The following is an 18,581-nucleotide window of genomic DNA, read 5'->3' as shown; positions in this document are numbered from 1 at the left end:
GCAGGCGCCAGGTTGAGATTCATAGGAAGAATTCTAAGAAAATGTGACTCATCGACGAAAGAAGTAGCTTACAAAACGCTTGTTCGTCCGATTCTTGAGTATTGCTCATCAGTATGGGACCCTTACCAGGTTGGATTAATAGAAGAGATAGACATGATCCAGCGAAAGGCAGCGCGATTCGTCATGGGGACATTTAGTCAGCGCGAGAGCGTTACGGAGATGCTGAACAAGCTCCAGTGGCGGACACTTCAAGAAAGGCGTTACGCAATACGGAGAGGATTATTATCGAAATTACGAGAGAGCACATTCCGGGAAGAGATGGGCAACATATTACTACCGCCCACATATATCTCGCGTAATGATCACAACGAAAAGATCCGAGAAATTAGAGCAAATACGGAGACTTACAAGCAGTCGTTCTTCCCACGCACAATTCGTGAATGGAACAGGGAAGGGGGGATCAGATAGTGGTACAATAAGTACCCTCCGCCACACACCGTAAGGTGGCTCGCGGAGTATAGATGTAGATGTAGATGTAAACCTCCGATGATGTCAAGATGTTAACTTCCCATGGAAAGAAATTTTTTTATGAACATTTATTTCTAGTCCGGTCTTAGTGCATGTTCCTTCTAGGTTCTTCGTAATGTACTCTATATCGTAAGCATCGGCAGCCAATATAATATGATCTGCGGCGAATGTTAAGTTCTCTAGATAATCCCAAGATATGTATAGGTCCATTCCTCTACTCCTTTTCAGTCGCTCTTTAAGAACATTCATTTATATAAATGTTAAACATAGTAGACGCTTCATACAACTCTTGCCTAAGGGTTTTGGTTCGTCGCATTGCTTGGAAGATTTCTTTTCCTGTTTTAATTCTTGTATCTAATCCTTTCTAATTTTTTAAATTGCATTAACCTGTACCTTACTTATGGTGCTGTAGTCAAGATATCGATAGAGACTTTAATGGGGCTGGTCATAATCTTCTTGTGAATCTATGAAAGTCATGTGTAAGCCTCTTCCCCTGATTCTTCTTCTTTCACTTGCCTCTTATTAACTGTTTCATCTACACAGGATCGGCCTGCAGTGTAGCGACTCTGTTCTTTTCCTGTTATAACTTCATTCTCCAGGAGTTTTTCTAATTCGATTATACAGCCTTCCTGATGACGCAGTAATGCTAATTCCTCTATAGATGTGGCAGCCTTTTACTGATCCTTTCAACTAGACTTATTCCACACTTTTAGGGAGACTTCTTATTTAATCAAACACTTGTTAATACTCAGTTAAGTTATTTTTGGTATGTATTCTTTTGCATTCTTTATCAGATCAGTGGAAACTCCTGGACGTGTTGTTTCTCCTATCTTCATTTTTTAAAATATTTTTGTATTTTATTTAGATACACACTTGGCGTTATCTCATCCTTAATCGTACACAGTTGTCTCTATATCAGGTATTCTCGATCTTCTGTTAGCTTATTTTAATAGTATTTCTGCCATTCTCCAATCTTCTTTCTTAGTTTCTTCATTGTTTCTCAGACCCTTTTTGATCTTATTCCTCCTATATATTTCTCTTCTTCCTCACATTTATTTCTCCAGGATTCATGTTTGGCTTTTTTTTTCATTCCAGTTATTTTGATCTTTCGTAGCTAACCATTCTTCACACGTCTTCCATTTACCTTGCATTTGCTCATCCCTCTTCCATAGCCTGATGCCACCTGTAGTTGCGACATTCGTTGCAGACTATAAACATGAACACTATTTGCATTGACAGTTTGATATATATGAACATCCTGCGAAATTTCCCTGAGCTGAGTAGTATTCAAACATTTGCTATTTAGAAACCATTTCAGCTCCGGGAAATATCGTTTTGCTGTCAACAATTTCCGACGTTAAAGATTTCGAAATTCACTGCGCAGATGGGAATTACCGGTTTAAAACTTAACTCCTGTTTGCAAAAGTGTCTATCAGTTATCTAGTACACAAATTGACGAAAGTATGATTTTTTTACATTGACCATTTCACGGATTGAAGAGTCCTGGAAACAACTATTCCCGCACAGAGTGATCCATTAAGATTGTTCGCTGGTGAATGTAAATTCCCGCAAGGGCCGAGCATTTGTCTTGGGATCTAGGAAATATCGCTAGAAGGTTTAATGCTCCTAAATATATAATTAAAGGCTTTTCCACCAGTTCGTAGTTTACAGAGAGGAGAATATTGAAATACATAAACATAAATGAAAGATAAAATACAGATACAATTTTACAAATAACAAAGAAAATGATACAAAAAAGAACCATTCTAAACTCTAAGGATTTTTTCTTTTAAATGCTGCTACCATTACATCATCTGGATAGCACGATGCTATTCTGCTTGATCATCTCTTTGCGTCCACAAATGGAATTATTATGGTGCCAAGAGGCCTGGCATTCTTTACGTTGATCTGCGATATAGTCAGACGTTGTTTTTCGAGTCACTCAAGTCCTGTACAAGAATTATACCATCCCGTACAACTATTATTTACCGTCAAAAATTTGATCTAAAAAAGGGCGAAACAAATTTGATAAATATGGGGCGTCTGTTAAGTAGTAAAAGATATTTTACGTCACATTCTGCGACTTCTGCGAATATTAGCATGACATACCAATGCTGTGAATATAGTAACCGCCGACTGATTAACTGTTGAAACATAGAACATCAATGCGATACAGACAGGTAGTTCAAAAGGCTGCCATCAGCCGCGTAAATGCGCTTCATTGGAATTTTAATCTCGTAATGTTTATTTGCTTTGTACTTGCACAAGGTTGTAATTATCCAGTTTTGTAGTGACACCGATTTGTAAACATATCACCCATATCAATAAAGTTACCATTAATTTGGCCATGGATTTCATTCCTAAAGTGTCTTGATCCTGAAAGCTAAAACGAGTAAATCGCTGAAAGGCTCCATACTTGATAGTAGTAAACATCTTAATGAAGTCTGGTCCGGCAAAAGTACAGCACCTGCCACCTAAGCAGAAACATCGCAGCATGGCTGAGCCTTTAGGGAGCCAATAGTATCCTCTTGGCTCTGCTCGTTAACGTTGTGGCCTTTATCCCATGAAATTTATAACTTCCTGAATAAATGAATTTTACACAGTTACTGGCATCGCTTTTTAATTAGATCTATCAACAACACATATATGCGCTCTCCTGCCTGGTTGATCGAGTAAGGGTTTGAAGTCAGGGAAGGTGTGTACCCAGGGTCACCGTCTCATGGGTCTAGATATAAACGTTCCCTGACGGTGGTTAGCCTGGTGCCTCAATTACGCCACGCTATTGAGAGAGCTCCGCGTACAGCTGCCTTTGTCTGTGTGCATGGCGTTCATACTTGCAACCAGAATTGTTACCGCACGAATTTCCTATATCAGTACCTCTCTGTTGCAGAACTGATCACTCTATATATAATTCTTGAACCAGTTACTTGATTTACTACTAAAGAATAGAGTTGATCATTCCCGTAACAACTATATTTTTCCACACAGCACTAAAGCTTCCCAGAATGACCGGAATCTTACAAATCGATCGCCTTACTCGTCACTCAGATTCTACCAGCTTTGAATTACATACTACTGTCTCAGTGTTTTCATTTTCATGGATATGCTGCTGAATGTGTGTTACTTCCTTGGTGTAGTTGAAAAATGGCTCTAAGCACTATGGGACTTAACATCTGAGGTCATCAGTCCCTTAAATTTCGAACTACTTAAACCCAGCTAACCTAAGGCCATCACACAGATCAACGCCCGAGGGAGGATTCGAACCTGCGACCGCAGCAGCAGTGCGGTTCCGGACGGAAGCGCTTAGAACCTCTCGGCCACAGCGGCCTGCTTGGTGTACTTTCTGGAAGCAAAGAACACCGCTACCCTAAGTAGTTCTACTCTCGGTGAGTAAGTTTCTTAAAATATTCTTCCTGGTGAAAAGTGCGGGCAGCGAGAAAATGTATTCTTATAACTTCCTTAAACTTTGAACTGGGAAATTAGCTTGAAAATAAGCTGTGTACACAGAATGCGAATAAATCTTTAGGAAGAAGGCAGAGAGTATCATGCCTAGAATTGGAACCCGGAGAGAATTACCCGTATTTGTAAATCCCAGTTACCTACATTTAACTCAGTGCTTGTTACTCTCAGTTTCTTCCAGCCAGTTTAATGTATGTTGTTTAGTCATCGTTGAATACAGTAAGTGTTGTGTTTAATAGTTTTGCTCTAGGTTGTTTAAATTCGATAGACGATGATAAATTAGTGAATAAAGTAGTGAGTACGAGGGAAAAACGCGAAATTTCAAATTATGAGTACCACATAGTTAAAATAGAAAATAGTGCATGACAAACACAGAGAGCGAGACAGAAATAGGAATTGAAGTCATTCCTAACAACGATGTATTCAGTACAAGCGTATACGTATTCGCTGAGGAGAAATAGTTGTCGCCGTAGATATGACACTGAAACTTACAGAAAAACTGTCATATAATGAACAAAACCTACGTCAGGAGTCAACAGAACACCGAGATAATTTCGTTTGTATGACCTTTTAGTGACGTTGAACGTATGTAGCTGAAACTTGTGCAGCGGCCACTGCGAATGCTGTTTCTTTTCCATAGTTCTTCACCAACTAAAGACATTCGGTCTTTATATAAGCCTGTAAGGAGGCTTTACCTTTATTTTCGTCGGTTAAATAGTTGATGGTTTCAGTAAAACGAAGCAATATTTACTTGAAAATAATCGCCCTGAAGCAAACGACCTTGCCGCGGTAGTCGCGCTGTCGGGCTTGGTTAACACCTGGATAGCGCTGTTGGCAAGCGGAATGCACTCAGCTACTTTAGAGAGAACGAAAACTGACACGGAGCGGGAGATCGGTGTGCTGACGACTTGCGCCACTATATTGGCGTCCAGTGACGCCTATCATCTGGGAATGACAGGGCGGTCGGTCGGTACCACTGGGCCTTGCGAGGTCTGTTCGGATGGAGTTTAGTTTTCATAATCACCATTAATGACGACCTAACATTACCTCAGATGTTGTGTGGCAAGTTGTAGTATATTACATGTAGGTTCATTACATCATACGAGATACAAGAATCTATTTCAACAAATTGGTGGAACCTTATGGCCTGGTCCGAAGGAATACTGTATGAGGTATATTTTTAACTGAGGAATGATTTTGGTCAGTCTTTCCCCAGACGGAGCTGTTTCTTACTGATTACACAAGTTAAAGAAGTTACTGTGATACACTATAAAGATTTTCTCGAATTATCACGTGGAACACTAAGTGAGAAGTGACCTGACTTGGAACCTAAAACTTAACTATCAACTGAGGGGTTAGAAATACGAATTATTCAACTATACAAGGTGTCTCTCCTAACCGTAGTGCGGCACATTCTCTCTGGTTGCAAATAAAAACAACGTCAGTTGTAGGCTTTATATGAATGTATTTTATTTAATTAATGCAAATATTTGAGAAGTATTTAGAGGCGCGGACGCACACAGAATTTTTTTATTTTCACTGGTATTCCAGCAGATGTTTTAAATGTCGGTATTCCAGTGTGTTGTAGCTGAAGGCAGCCCAAACACACACTGCTCATCGATCTTTAATCCAAAGCTCTGTTCCGAAGGACGGGGTCGATTTGTTTCTAATTGCAAACAAAAGTATTGTTAAAGTGGCATTTTATAGAACCATTCGATAGATCGGTCCCAGACTAGTCTAGCGCGATATTCGTTTCATCGATGTTTATTAACGCGGACAGGAAAACAGTAGCGACTGAACTGCATGGAGGTAGCAGTCAGCGCTTGTCAAGACAGTGCCGTCCTTGCTGGAGTACTGATTATTCAGGGTGGTTTAATGTTCCTATTAATACATATCGACAAAACGAATATCGCTGTAGACTTATTTTGGGTCGCTCTGTGGAATGAGAATGTAAAACCTCGCTTTAAAAATCATTCTGTTTGTAATGACAAATCAACTGACTCTTTTCGTTGGAACTGGGCGTCGCAGGGAAGAGGATATGAGAAGTGTTTGTTTGAGCTAACAGTAGCTACACACTGCGACGATTAAATAGTAAATATCTGCAGAAACTTCAGAGAAAATGTTCCCTACGACGGGCACCCTGTACATACGTGTCACAGACTTCCTGGCGTCTGACTTCAAGCTACTGTCACTTGGAAGGAAATTTAAGCCTCGATGATGTTTTGTCCAGCGGCAGCCGTTCACGTACGTATTTCAGATTTGGCATCGTCTAACTGGAAATACGTTACTTAGATGCGTTGCGTTAGAATGCGTTACGCTGAACGGGTCGCAAAGTTTTGGCCATCTCTTGAAAATGAATACGTCGCAGGTGGTTCATCATTTTGACCATGCATAAATTCTAGTTAGGCACCAAATGCGTCACAGCAGTTTAGCTCTTTACACGCATGACATCACTGTTATCGTCTTCTTAGGAAACGTATAAATTTGACCACCGTGAAGGCCGGGTAACTTAATTTGAGGCAGTTGGAGGTATCGAATTTCAGATATGGTTTACTCCATACGGATCAGGTTCAGCAAATCAGGTCCCTTCTAGTAGAAAAGGCAGCATTGTACACCCCCTGGTTAGAATAAAAAAATACCTCTCTAACTTATCGTTGATGTTGACGCAGGGTTCGCAGTGTTAGGAAGGAAAGGAACTAGTATTGCTTCGTGTGGATTCACTTAGTCTGTTTAGGTCAATAAAAGGAAAGCCCCTTCTGCAGTCTACAGCTGGTTCACTTCTTCTTTCCCTCTGCAACATTACTATCCCTCGATATCTACCAACTATGTTTTCAGTAAATTAGTATGTCCTTTAGTTTAATAACATCAGTAGCCAGTGGCCTCCCTTGCAGTTCACTGAAGTCAATGGTAGTTGCCCATACGCTGATGAAAACGGAATGTATTATGTCATGAACACGTTGAACGAACGGTACCAAAGTGATAATCTAGCACTTCCATGGCTCTGGGATATCCAGTCTATTTTGAGTACAGAGCAAATGCCATTCTAACATAAGGTACGTTCAAGAATAAAGGAGCCGGAGGCATAATTACAGAAACCAGTATCTGTATTTTAGAAGTATTGACACTGATTGTTGAGACACTAGTCCCACTGTGAGGCAAGGCGGTGAATGGCTGTCTCACAAAATTACCCGGGCTGTGATGTTAACCAGTTCTGCACGTACAGCTGAACGTCGTCGTCCGAGGTGACGTTCTTTTTTGACTAAGATGGCCCCCTTCTGATTCACGTCTTGCAGCACGGGACAACAGTGAATGCCCAGAGTTACTCGCACGTTTGACGAGCCTTCGCCAAGCGATCAAATCAAAACGACCAGGCAATCTCACCCATGGGGTCATTCTGCTCCATGACAATGCAAAGTCTCATACGGCCACCACAGTCACGGCACTCCTACAGAAATTCAAATGGGAGGTTCTCAACCACCCTCCATACTGTCCTGACCTCTCTCCTTGTCATTACACCGTTATTGGTCCCCTTAAAAAGGTTCTGAGGGGCAAACGATTCACCTCGGACGACGACGTCGAGATTGATGTGCGGAACTCGTTAACATTGCAGCCCCGGGAATTTTATGAGACAGTCATTAACCGTGTTGTGTCACAATGGGACAAGTGTCGCCACAGCCAGGGTCAATACTTCTGACATACAGGTACTGTTTTCGGTAATTTTGCCCCCGGCTCGTTTCTTTTTGAATGCCCCTTATAGATGAAGGATGGGGGTGAATACTTGATAGCTGTTGAGTGTGTCTAACATCACTGGAACATATCAGGTGTCGTTCGTAGTAAACTTGCCCACAGGACATTCACGTGCAGAAACACCCAGCTTTCGGACTGTGAGAATCGTTATATCATTGGCATGAGATACTTGGAAGCATCATATTGACAGATCGCACAGACAATTCGTCGTACTGTCATAACTGCAGAACTGGAGGCGACGAGACTGATTCAGAACAGCAGTGTGGCAAGAAGAGTAAACATTGAACCTTGCGGAAGGACTACCTATACCACGACACGAATTAAACACGGCCATAGGTTACAGGCATAGTGTTACCAGGAATTGATTACGGAAACCTGGGTTGAGCACTGGACTTGCTGCTGACTGTTTACCGATGGCACTGTACCGTTGAAAACAACTAATTTCATTGTGCAGAAACAGATTGATCGGCGATATTGAGTGTCATTCTTTTCTGTTCAGCGATGAGTTTCGCCTCTGTTTATGGCTGTGCAATCAACGTCAACGTGTCCGTGATGGGTCAGAGCAAGCAGCAATACTGCAAATTCATGCAGTTCCTTGAGTCACGGTGTGAAAGACTCTTGGATATGACAACAGTACTGATTTGGTAATTGTTGAAGGAAAGACACACGCTCTTCAGTGTATGCCAAGGCGGTAAAATTTTCCGTCACATCATTCGTGACCATACTACCAAATGGCATATTCAAGCAAGATAATGCAGGATCCAGCACTGCAATGCAAACAACATCCTCTTTCAAGGTTAAGTAAGTAATGCAACAGATTTTTTCTCTGCCAGTTGCTGCTGAAAAATTGCGGAGTGTGTTGTGGGACATGATGGAATATACCTGCTTCAACCCCTACAATTTCTTGAAATTCCGACGGGTAGCGGCGCTACACATAGCCTTCAAAATGGCGTCTGTAACGAAGGAGCGTTCGAAGTAGGGATCTGTCATTGACTTTCTTTCGGCGGAAAAGCAAAGTACTCGTATCGCAGATATACATAGGCGCTTGCAGAACGTCTATAAGGACCTGTCAGTGAACAAAAGCACAGTCAGTCATTCGGCCTGAGGCATCTGTCGTCATCGAAGCAAGGCTGCGGAAACGTGTCTGGTCTCCTGCGTGCTGGACGGCTACACACACATGTGACTCCTGCAGTCTGTATCTAACACATAATACGTTTATTGTATATATAAAAAGAATCATGTATTACAAGCCACTGAAGATGCTTCACAAATAAAAGACGCGCATGGCAATAAACAAACTGCCTTCAATTAGTTGCATGGACGGAACATACCTCCACGAACTGTTATTCTGTTTATACTTACATGGATATGGTGTCTGTTCTTTCGGACATGTCCGAGTAATGAATGTGTTGTGGTGGAACACTATGAATGTAGTGCGAGGACATACAAGGCGAGAGTGTGGGTCTGACGGGAGGCGTGCGCGAGGTAGTCCCTGCCGTCGCTCTATACTCTGTGCCCTCGGTGTCTCAGATGGGTAGAGCGTATGCTATGTAAACAGGAGGTCCCGGACTGGAGTCCCGCTCGGGGTACACATTTTCACCTGGCCACGTTGATATATATCAACGCCCGTCGGCAGCTGAAGGTATTAAATTAATTCTTTTTTCATTATTGTGTTTATACTAAGGTTACAAACTAACATTGGAAATTCTGTTGTGCCCGCCTCCATCTCGGAAATACCTACTGCAGTGCAGAGATCTTCGTCTATTCTGTCACGTTAGTCGTGGTCCAACTCCACTTTCATTTGTCATAACTAATTGAAGCGTTGCCAGAGAAGAGGTCAACAGATTTAGATCTGGATTTAAAGTCGAGTCAATATTCTGCTGCGTCTTAGGATAAGGATTTCTGACGTAAGCTGCAACCACAATTTAATCGCTTACTTCTAAAATGCGATAACTCACGCTTGATAAATTAGTCAGTAAGAAGAAAAATATTCCAGAACCTTGTTTCATAATTTGACGGTAAATTTCTTCCTGCCTTTTCAAAAAGTTCATTTTCTGACTTGTGGAATGCTAATATCACCTAGTATGAAAAATGTTTGTACCTGATATGGCGAGTTCCATCACGTGGAGATCTCACATTATATCAATAAGCGAGAAAACAAATACAGTTTAAGACATTTATTCAAATTACATAAAAGTAAGAAGTTACAATTAACGAATGACAGTTTCTCGAGCGCAATAAATGTAATATAATGAAAACTTTTCTATGTTGAGTGTACTGTTACACAGTAAAATGCATTACAATTATACACAATAATGCTAAGAAGTGCATTTAAACGACAACCAAATAGCTTAAGTGTTCCTTAGTGCATTAGAACCTAAATCACCGTCCCCAGCTCGTGGTCGTGCGGTAACGTTATCGCTTCCCACGCCCGGGTTCCCGGGTTCGATTCCCGGTGGGGTCAGGGATTTTCTCTGCCTCGTGATGACTGGGTGTTGTGTGATGTCCGTAGGTTAGTTAGGTTTACGTAGTTCTAAGTTGTACGGAACTGATGACCATAGATGTTAAGTCCCATAGTGCTCAGAGCCAGCCAGCCCCAGCCCTAAATCACCAAATATTTTTAATATTAAATCAATAGTAACTATTCACAAAACTGCCTTAAGTTCAACCCAAAATGAATACGAAACGTGTTAGAAAAGATGAATGGTCACTGTTTAGTCATCTTTATCCACTTATGTGGAAGGCCATTCCTTAGGCGGCTATAAAATACTTGCTACTGTGGACCTGTGATATAGTTCAGTAGTCTCTCAATTTCACGTTTCTTCTTTTTCTTTCTGGTAACTTTCCCATCTTATGCCTCTGTTGGTGGATGATCATTCTTCTGTCTGGAGAATATGTCCTAACTTCCACTAATAAGAAGGTGAGGACTTCGAGTCCAATATAGGGCTTAGCAAGTACTTGCCCTACCTTTTCTGATGAACATTTGTAGTACAGAAACTGCTCAAGGACAATAGATACTGAGAGCTGTTTCCAGAGTCTCTTTGCATTGTTCAGGCTGAAAAGAAGACCTTTTTCTTTAAAGGGGCTCATCATGTCTGAAACTTTACTATTTCACTTGTTTTTGTTGCGTAAATTGGAGTGCAATCACGGCGGCTGCATTCGATGGTAAGCGACAGATACTGATCTCAAATAAGCATGCGGTCGCACATTTGATAGCATCTGTTCATGCCATTTATGTCGCTGTCAGGTGGTAAGTAAGTGTGCCCTCTAGCGAGAATTTTACCAATTCTGCATCAGTCTGGTATGAACAATAACATTCTTACAACCGTATGATTTTGGCCTCCACATGCATCGCTAAACACGTGATGATCTCTTACGTTTTCGGGAACTAAGTTCTCAATGTAATGATACAGTAACATTCACACGTCTTTATGACCTTTCTTATGTTGGCCCTCATGACAACAATAAACATATCTTCATCTGTGTTCATGTTGTATATCTCTATATTAAAAACATAACCAAGCAATTTTTTTTTTTTTTTTTTTTTAGCTTCAGACTCTGAGCTACTGATATTAATATTATCTGCAGAGTAATTCGTCGAAGTTTACCGATTGGTTCAGCATGATTTCAGTCCCGTAACACTTTTATTTCTAAAACGTGACGATGAATCTGTCTCAAAAAACAGAAATTGACAGAAACTGCATTCTCAATTATTGGGGTTTTGTCCCCTTGTAGGAATGAGCGAGTTAATTATTACTGCAAAAAATAATTACAAATTACTCAATCTTCCTATTTGTCCATATTAGCTCAGTTGTATAGTCTTCTGTTTGGTACATAGTGTTACAACGGCTACATATCAGCACCACACATGCTATGATCTACATCTGAAAATTTCTGTTAGGGGTTGCTTGCGTGGCTAATTATCAAAAGCATTCAGTATCCGTAGCACTGTGTTTACTAACCCTGTGACTTCCAATATTTCTACTAGGGTTACTGCGGTAAACGTTTCCAAGTCAAAGACCTGCGAAGTAAATATAGACAGAGTTTGTACAGTCAGCTGGGAAACGGAAAGGCTACTAGGACAATTCGTAGGGGAAAAACCGTAATAGTTCTACTTTTCCATAAAATCAAAGGAAGACTTTACTTACGACAGAATTGTTGACTGATATTGTCGTCATATTCTATCTCTTAAGAATGAATATGTCATCATCATCATCATCTTCATCATTTAAGACTGATTATTCCTTTCAGCGTTCAGTCTGGAGCACAGTCCCCCTTATAAAATTCCTCCATGATGCCCTATTCAGTGCTAACATTGCTGCATCTTCTGATGTTAAGAGTATTACTTCAAAATCATTCTTAACCGAACCCAGGTACCTTCTCCTTGGTCTACCCCGACTCCTCCTACCCTCTAATGCAGAACCCATGAGTCTCTTGGGTAACCTTGTTTCTCCCATGCGTGTAACATGACCCCAACATATAAGCCTGTTCGCCATGACTGCTACATCTATAGAGTTCATTCCCAGTTTTTCTTTCATTTCCTCATTGTGGACACCCTCCTGCCACTGTTCCCATCTACTAGTACCTGCAATCATCGTAGCTACTTTCATATCCGTAACCTCAACCCTGTTGATAAGGTAATCTGAATCCACCCAGCTTTCGCTCCCATACAACAAAGTTGGTCGAAATATTGAACGATGCACAGATAACTTAGTCTTGGTACTGACTTCCTTCTTGCAGAAGAGAGTAGATCGAAGCTGAGTGCTCACTGCATTAGCTTTGCTACACCTCGCTCCCAGTTCTTTTACTATGTTGCCATCCTGTGAGAATATGCATCCTAAGTACTACAAACCGCCCATCTGTTCTAACTTTGTTCTTCCCATTTGGCACTCAATCCGCTTATATCTCTTTCCCACTGACATTACTTTCGTTTTGGAGATGCTAATCTTTATACCATAGTTCTTACATTTCTGATCTAGCTCTGAAATATTACTTGGCAAACTTTCAATAGAATCTGCCATCACAACTAAGTCATCCGCATATGTGAGACTGCTTATTTTGTGTTCACATATCTTAATCTCACCCAGCCAGTCTATTGTTTTCAACATATGATCCATAAATAATATGAACAACAGTGGAGACAGGTTGCAGCCTTACCTTACTCCTGAAACTACTCTAAACCATGAACTCAATTTACCGTCAACTGTAACTGCTGCCTGACTATCTATGTAAAGACATTTAATCGCTTGCAAAAGTTTGCCTCATATTCCATAATCTCGGAGAACAGATAATAACTTCCTCCTAGGAATCCGGTCATATGCCTTTTCTAGATCTTTAAAGCATAGATACTATTCCCTGTTCCACTCGTAACACTTCTTCATTATTTGCCGTAAGCTAAAGATCTGGTCCTGACAACCTCTAAGAGGCCTAAACCCACACTGATTTTCATCCAATTTCTCCAAAACTAATACCCGCACTCTCCTTTCAACAATACCTGAGAAGATTTTACCCACAACGCTGATTAAAGAGATACCTCTGTAGTTGTTACAACCTTTTCTGTTTCCATGTTTAAAGATTGGTGTGATAACAGCTTTCGTCCAGTCTGATGGAATCTTCCCGACTCCCACACCATTTCAATTATCCTGTGTAGCCATTTAAGACCTGTCATTCCACTGTATTTGATGAGTTCCGACTTAATTTCATCCACCCCAGCCGCTTTATTGCACAGCAATCTATTGACCGTTTTCTCCACTTCCTCAAATGTGATCCTATTTCCATCATCATTCCTATCCCATTGTACATCGAAATCTGAAACATTACTGATCGTATTTTCACCTACATTGAGCAACTCTTCAAAACATTCCCTCCATCTGCACAAGGCATCAACAGGATTCACCAGCAGTTTTCCTGACTTGTCGAAAATACTTGTCGTTTCCTTCTTACCTCCCTTTGTAAGACTGCTAATTACACTCCAGAATGGTTTTCCAGAAGCTTGGCTCAAAGTCTCCAACCTGTTTCCAAGTCTTCCCAAGATTTCTTCTTGGATGCTGTAATTATCTGTTTGGCTTTGTTTCTTTCTTCAACATAACTTTCTCCGTCTACCTGAGTTCTAGTACGTAGCCATTTTTGATACGCCTTCTTTTTCCTTTTACAGGCTGCTTTGACTGTGTCATTCCACCGAGATGTTTGTTTCATCCTACCTTTACACACTACTGTTCCAAGACATTATTTAGACACTTCTAGTACTGTATCCCTGTACCTTGTCCATTCCTTTTCCAATGACTGTAATGGACTACATTCAACTAACTGGTACCTTTCTGAGAGCATTGTTATGTACTTGTGCCTGATTTCCTTATCCTGAAGTTTCTCCACTCTTATCCTCCTACATATGGACCTGACCTCCTGCACTTTTGGCCTCACAATACCAATTTCACTGCAGATTAAATAGTGATCAGTGTCATCAAAGAATCCCCTGAATACACGTGTGTCTCTCACAGCCTTCCTGAATTCCTGATCTGTTATTATATAGTCAATGACAGATCTGGTTCCTCAGCCTTCCCAAGTGTACTGGTGAATGATCTTATGTTTAAAAAAGGAGTTTGTGATTACTAAGCCCATACTGGCACAGAAATCAAAGAGTTGTTTCCTGTTCCTGTTGGCCTCCATATCCTCTCCAAATTTACCCATAAACTTTTCATACCCTTCTGTTCGATTTCCAATCCTGGCATTAAAATCGCCCATGAGCAGAACACTGCCCTTGTCCTTTACTCTAACAACTACATCACTGAGTGCATTATAAAAACTATCCATCTTATCTTGATCTGTCCCTTCACAATGCGATTAATTTTCTTGCTGGAAACTGTCAAATCTATCCACATCAGTCGTTCGTTTACATACCTTATTGCAACTACGCGGGGTTCCATTTCTTTCCTGATGTAAAGCCCTACACCCCACTGTGCTATTCCTGCTTTGACTCCTGACAGGTAGACCTTGTATTCTCCCACTTCCTCTTCTTTCTCACCCCTTACCCGAATGTCACTAACAGCTAAAACGTCCAACCTCATCTTACTTGCAGCCTCTGCTAGCTCTACCTTCTTCCCAGAGTAGCCCCCATTGATATTAATAGCTGCCCATCTCGTTACCATTAGTTTGCCGAGTCGTATCTTAGGAGTCCCTGGTTTCTCAATTAGAGGTGGGACTCCGTCACCTCCAAAGGTCCGAGGCATTTTGCTCTGATTGTTGCCAGCATCGTATTTAAAGTACCAGAAAAGTAGGTTGCTAGCCTTACTTGCCCCGGGTCCCATTGAGTTTTACCCCTAACAGTTCAGGGACTAACCGGTGGATTTGGTAGTCTTTGCCGTCTGAGCGTCTCAGAATATATCCGAGACGCTCAGCCTTATTCCAAAGTAACTGGTATCCCGACTGTCAGGACCACTTACTTGGCCACTCATACGTTGCGCGTGGTTCATGAACTAGGATATAACAGGAACCCACACCATGAACCACGAATATGAATATATTCCCAGAAAAAACTTTGGGGTTGTAGTTGATCGGTCACTGTACATGTTTCCGTATATTGTACAAAACATAGATTCTATACAAGTGTTCTATACGAGTGTAAAGATATTTATTGTTACCAATAGTGATGCCGTCTACAGGACAAAGGCAGCAGAAGTGTAACATTTGTCGTGCCACAGGTATACGCTGTTGGGCGCGTTCGTCTTCCTGGCCATCGAGGGCGGAGTATCGAGCGGCGGTGCCGGTCTACCTCTCGGAGGGCGCCTCCACGGCGCAAACAGCAGCAGCTCTGGTATCGGGGGCGGAACCGGGGGCGGCGGGGGCGGCGGGGGCGGGCCGACGGCCAGCAACTGGCTGCAGCGCGCCGCCGACGAGTCGCGCGCGCGCACTGTGGAGAACATCTGGGACATCACAGTGTCGCTCAACATCCTGTATCGCGACAACTGGACACGGCTGGCGGCGCAGGAGATCGCTCGCTTCCAGGAGCAGCTGGTGCAGCGCCTGGGCGAGGAGGCGGCGCTCCAGCAGCGCGCGGCGGCCACCGGCGCCGGGGGCGGCGGGGGCGGCGCCGGGGGTGTTACCCGCGGTTTGAGGACCCCCGGGCCGCCCTACGACTGGAACTTCGCGCGGGCCTTCCTCTACTCCCTCACCGTGCTCACTACCATTGGTGAGTACACAATCCACTCTGGACTATAGGGTAGATCCTCACTAACTTTCGTCAACACAGGGCAGTAATAATACCTGTCGTATTGATCATACAATGTAGGCTTTCACGGTCGGTACTAACTTCACTTTAAACTTCCCGGCCGATAGGGTGTGGTCGATGTATGAAACATTCTCCTAAGGTTTCATCTCCTACTGCAGGAAACATATTAAGAGGTAAGGCAGCGAAATGCAACCAGAGGCCGAGGGAGAACGTAATATTTATAGTCAGTGCAGAGGTTACCATAGTCGATCGCATGACGTCAGCTACGAAATTTTCTTTGGTAACATCAGTATCCTTGATTGAAAGTAACCTTTCGTCAATCTTACGGTGCAACTTTGACATCCAGATTTTAAGTAATTTAATACCTTTATCTTTTCTGTTATAATTATTGTTGTGTTCATCAGTTTCAATAGCCTCTCTATACACACGTGCATCATAATGCAACGTTTTCGATTTGACCTTCATGTCACTGAATTATATCATTGTCACCCTTTTGCTACACAGGTTCAGTTATGGCAGATTTATCCGTATGTCCCAGGTGGCAGTTAATCTTGTTTTCAATCCGAGGGGTGTTGACACTACACCTCTTTACGTGGAACCAATGTAAACCAGTCCATAACTACACAGTTTTACAAACACCCGGTGAAGTCGTATATCTTTTGTCTATCTTAAAAATTATTTTATCTTCCTGGTGGATCTGAAGGCAGTTTCCACACCATACTTGTTCAACATTTTCCCATGCGATCTTTAACCTTGCTAATAAACGGAAGGAAATCTTTCCCCTTGGGCGGTCGTTGTGCCTCATTGATCCTGATTCTCTCCCTAGAGCTAAGTGCTCGATGAATCTCCATGTTAGAATAACCATTCTACCTAAATGTCGAGCGCAGATATTCAGCCTGATCTTTTAAATAAGTCGGCTCACAAATTTTGTACGTCCTGTCTGGGGTGGTGGTTATAATCTTTGCGATGGTAACGGTCAGTATGCGTGGAGTTTCTGTGTACCCTACCAGTGATATTATTCCGTCGAACTCGCCACTTTTTCATAAATCTAAGATCGAGTGCTACCATTTGATCAAGTTCAAATCTAATGCTTCAAATGTAAATTGATTTGTTAGTCATAAACTAAATTCTACGTAAAAAAATTGGTTCTCAAGTAACATAACAGACTCCCTGCAAATACATAAAGTTGTTGGAAATTATTCGAGAGTTTCCATATCGATCCTTTTAGTTGCATTTACTTTATCAGTTCCCTACGTGTTGTTAAAGTTTTCGTATTTGGTTTCTCCTTTATAAATTGTCCCTAACTTCACTAACATGTATTGGAAGTCACAACCGTTCGTAATGATGGCATACGTTCTATGAGAGTTAACTTTGAGCAACTAATCTGCAAAACCTCATGTGACGAAAGTACTCATCTAAATTGGGACAGTTTTGTTAGAAATTCTTTCTGGCCAATTAGTGTATTACTTTTGAAGGACGAGGGTAAGATACATAGCTTCTAATAACCCATACTACATAAAAGCCACTCTTATAGTTATCATTAAGTAATTAAACCACCGATATACACACAGCTGTAACTATTGTAAGACTTTGCGTAGCCAAGACCAATGTTTACTCATGTAATCACAAGATCAAACAGAATCTCTTCATACACAGTGTGAGTTTTTTATCTTGAAATGGCGAAATACTGAAGAAAACTTCGCATCGGATTGAGAAACAGGAGAATACGAGTTCAATATATTTAAAAATATCCGGCGGCACTAATGTTAACAGCCTTGTCCGAGACTAGGAGGGTGGCGCGTGCGACAACGATGAAATATTAAATAGGAACATCCCTTTTTTGTTGTAGTATAGTATTCTACGGGTAAAATTACGTAACTTTAGTATGTAACACTTTTGTTGTTGCGCAATAGATAGTGCTGCAACAACACACAACACAGTAGAGTTCAAAAATGTTATTATCTCGAGAAGAATGCATTGGATAAAAAACATAAGAAGACACGTAGGAGGCAAAAGACTTAGTGTTTCGCATTTTCCTCCATGTTGCTGCTTTGAAAGATTCATTCGTTCATTATTTGACTTTCTCTCACTGCATTCACGTTGTCACTCATTCTCTAAATCCGTTCCTTAACTGCCTGATTGCGTTATCAGAACGCAGGCTATTTCGATGTAAGAGAAAATTAAAGCGGTTTAATTTTTCGGAGAAAGTGCAAGGAATGATGATAATGTTATACCCATTTCGTGTTCAATGTTTTCCAAACAGGGTGCAATCACGCACTTCTTCTTCTCGCGTTGTCCGGCAGTTTTCGATCGAGAGAACTGCACAACCACGAAAACCGAGCCGTCGAACAACCATTGCTTGAGAGAACCGTAACACCGACAATATCACTCTACAATTAAGTCGTGAATCTGGTTGACAGACTGCTGTTTGCCGAGTTTTGAAACGTAGAAAATAACATCTGTTTCTTATTTGCCTCCATCATGAACTCTATGGCAATGATTTCCAGTGTCAAGTAACGGTTTACCAGGGATGTCTTCAGCAAATACAGAGAGACTCCACTTTCCTTGCTCGAATATTGTTCTCTGACGTATCGACCTTTACGAACCACGGTACGATTAATCG

This window comes from Schistocerca serialis, chromosome 9 (genome assembly GCF_023864345.2).
Source record: "Schistocerca serialis cubense isolate TAMUIC-IGC-003099 chromosome 9, iqSchSeri2.2, whole genome shotgun sequence".
Taxonomy (NCBI): Eukaryota; Metazoa; Arthropoda; class Insecta; order Orthoptera; family Acrididae; genus Schistocerca; species Schistocerca serialis.
Note: the sequence above shows the minus strand (reverse complement) of the source record.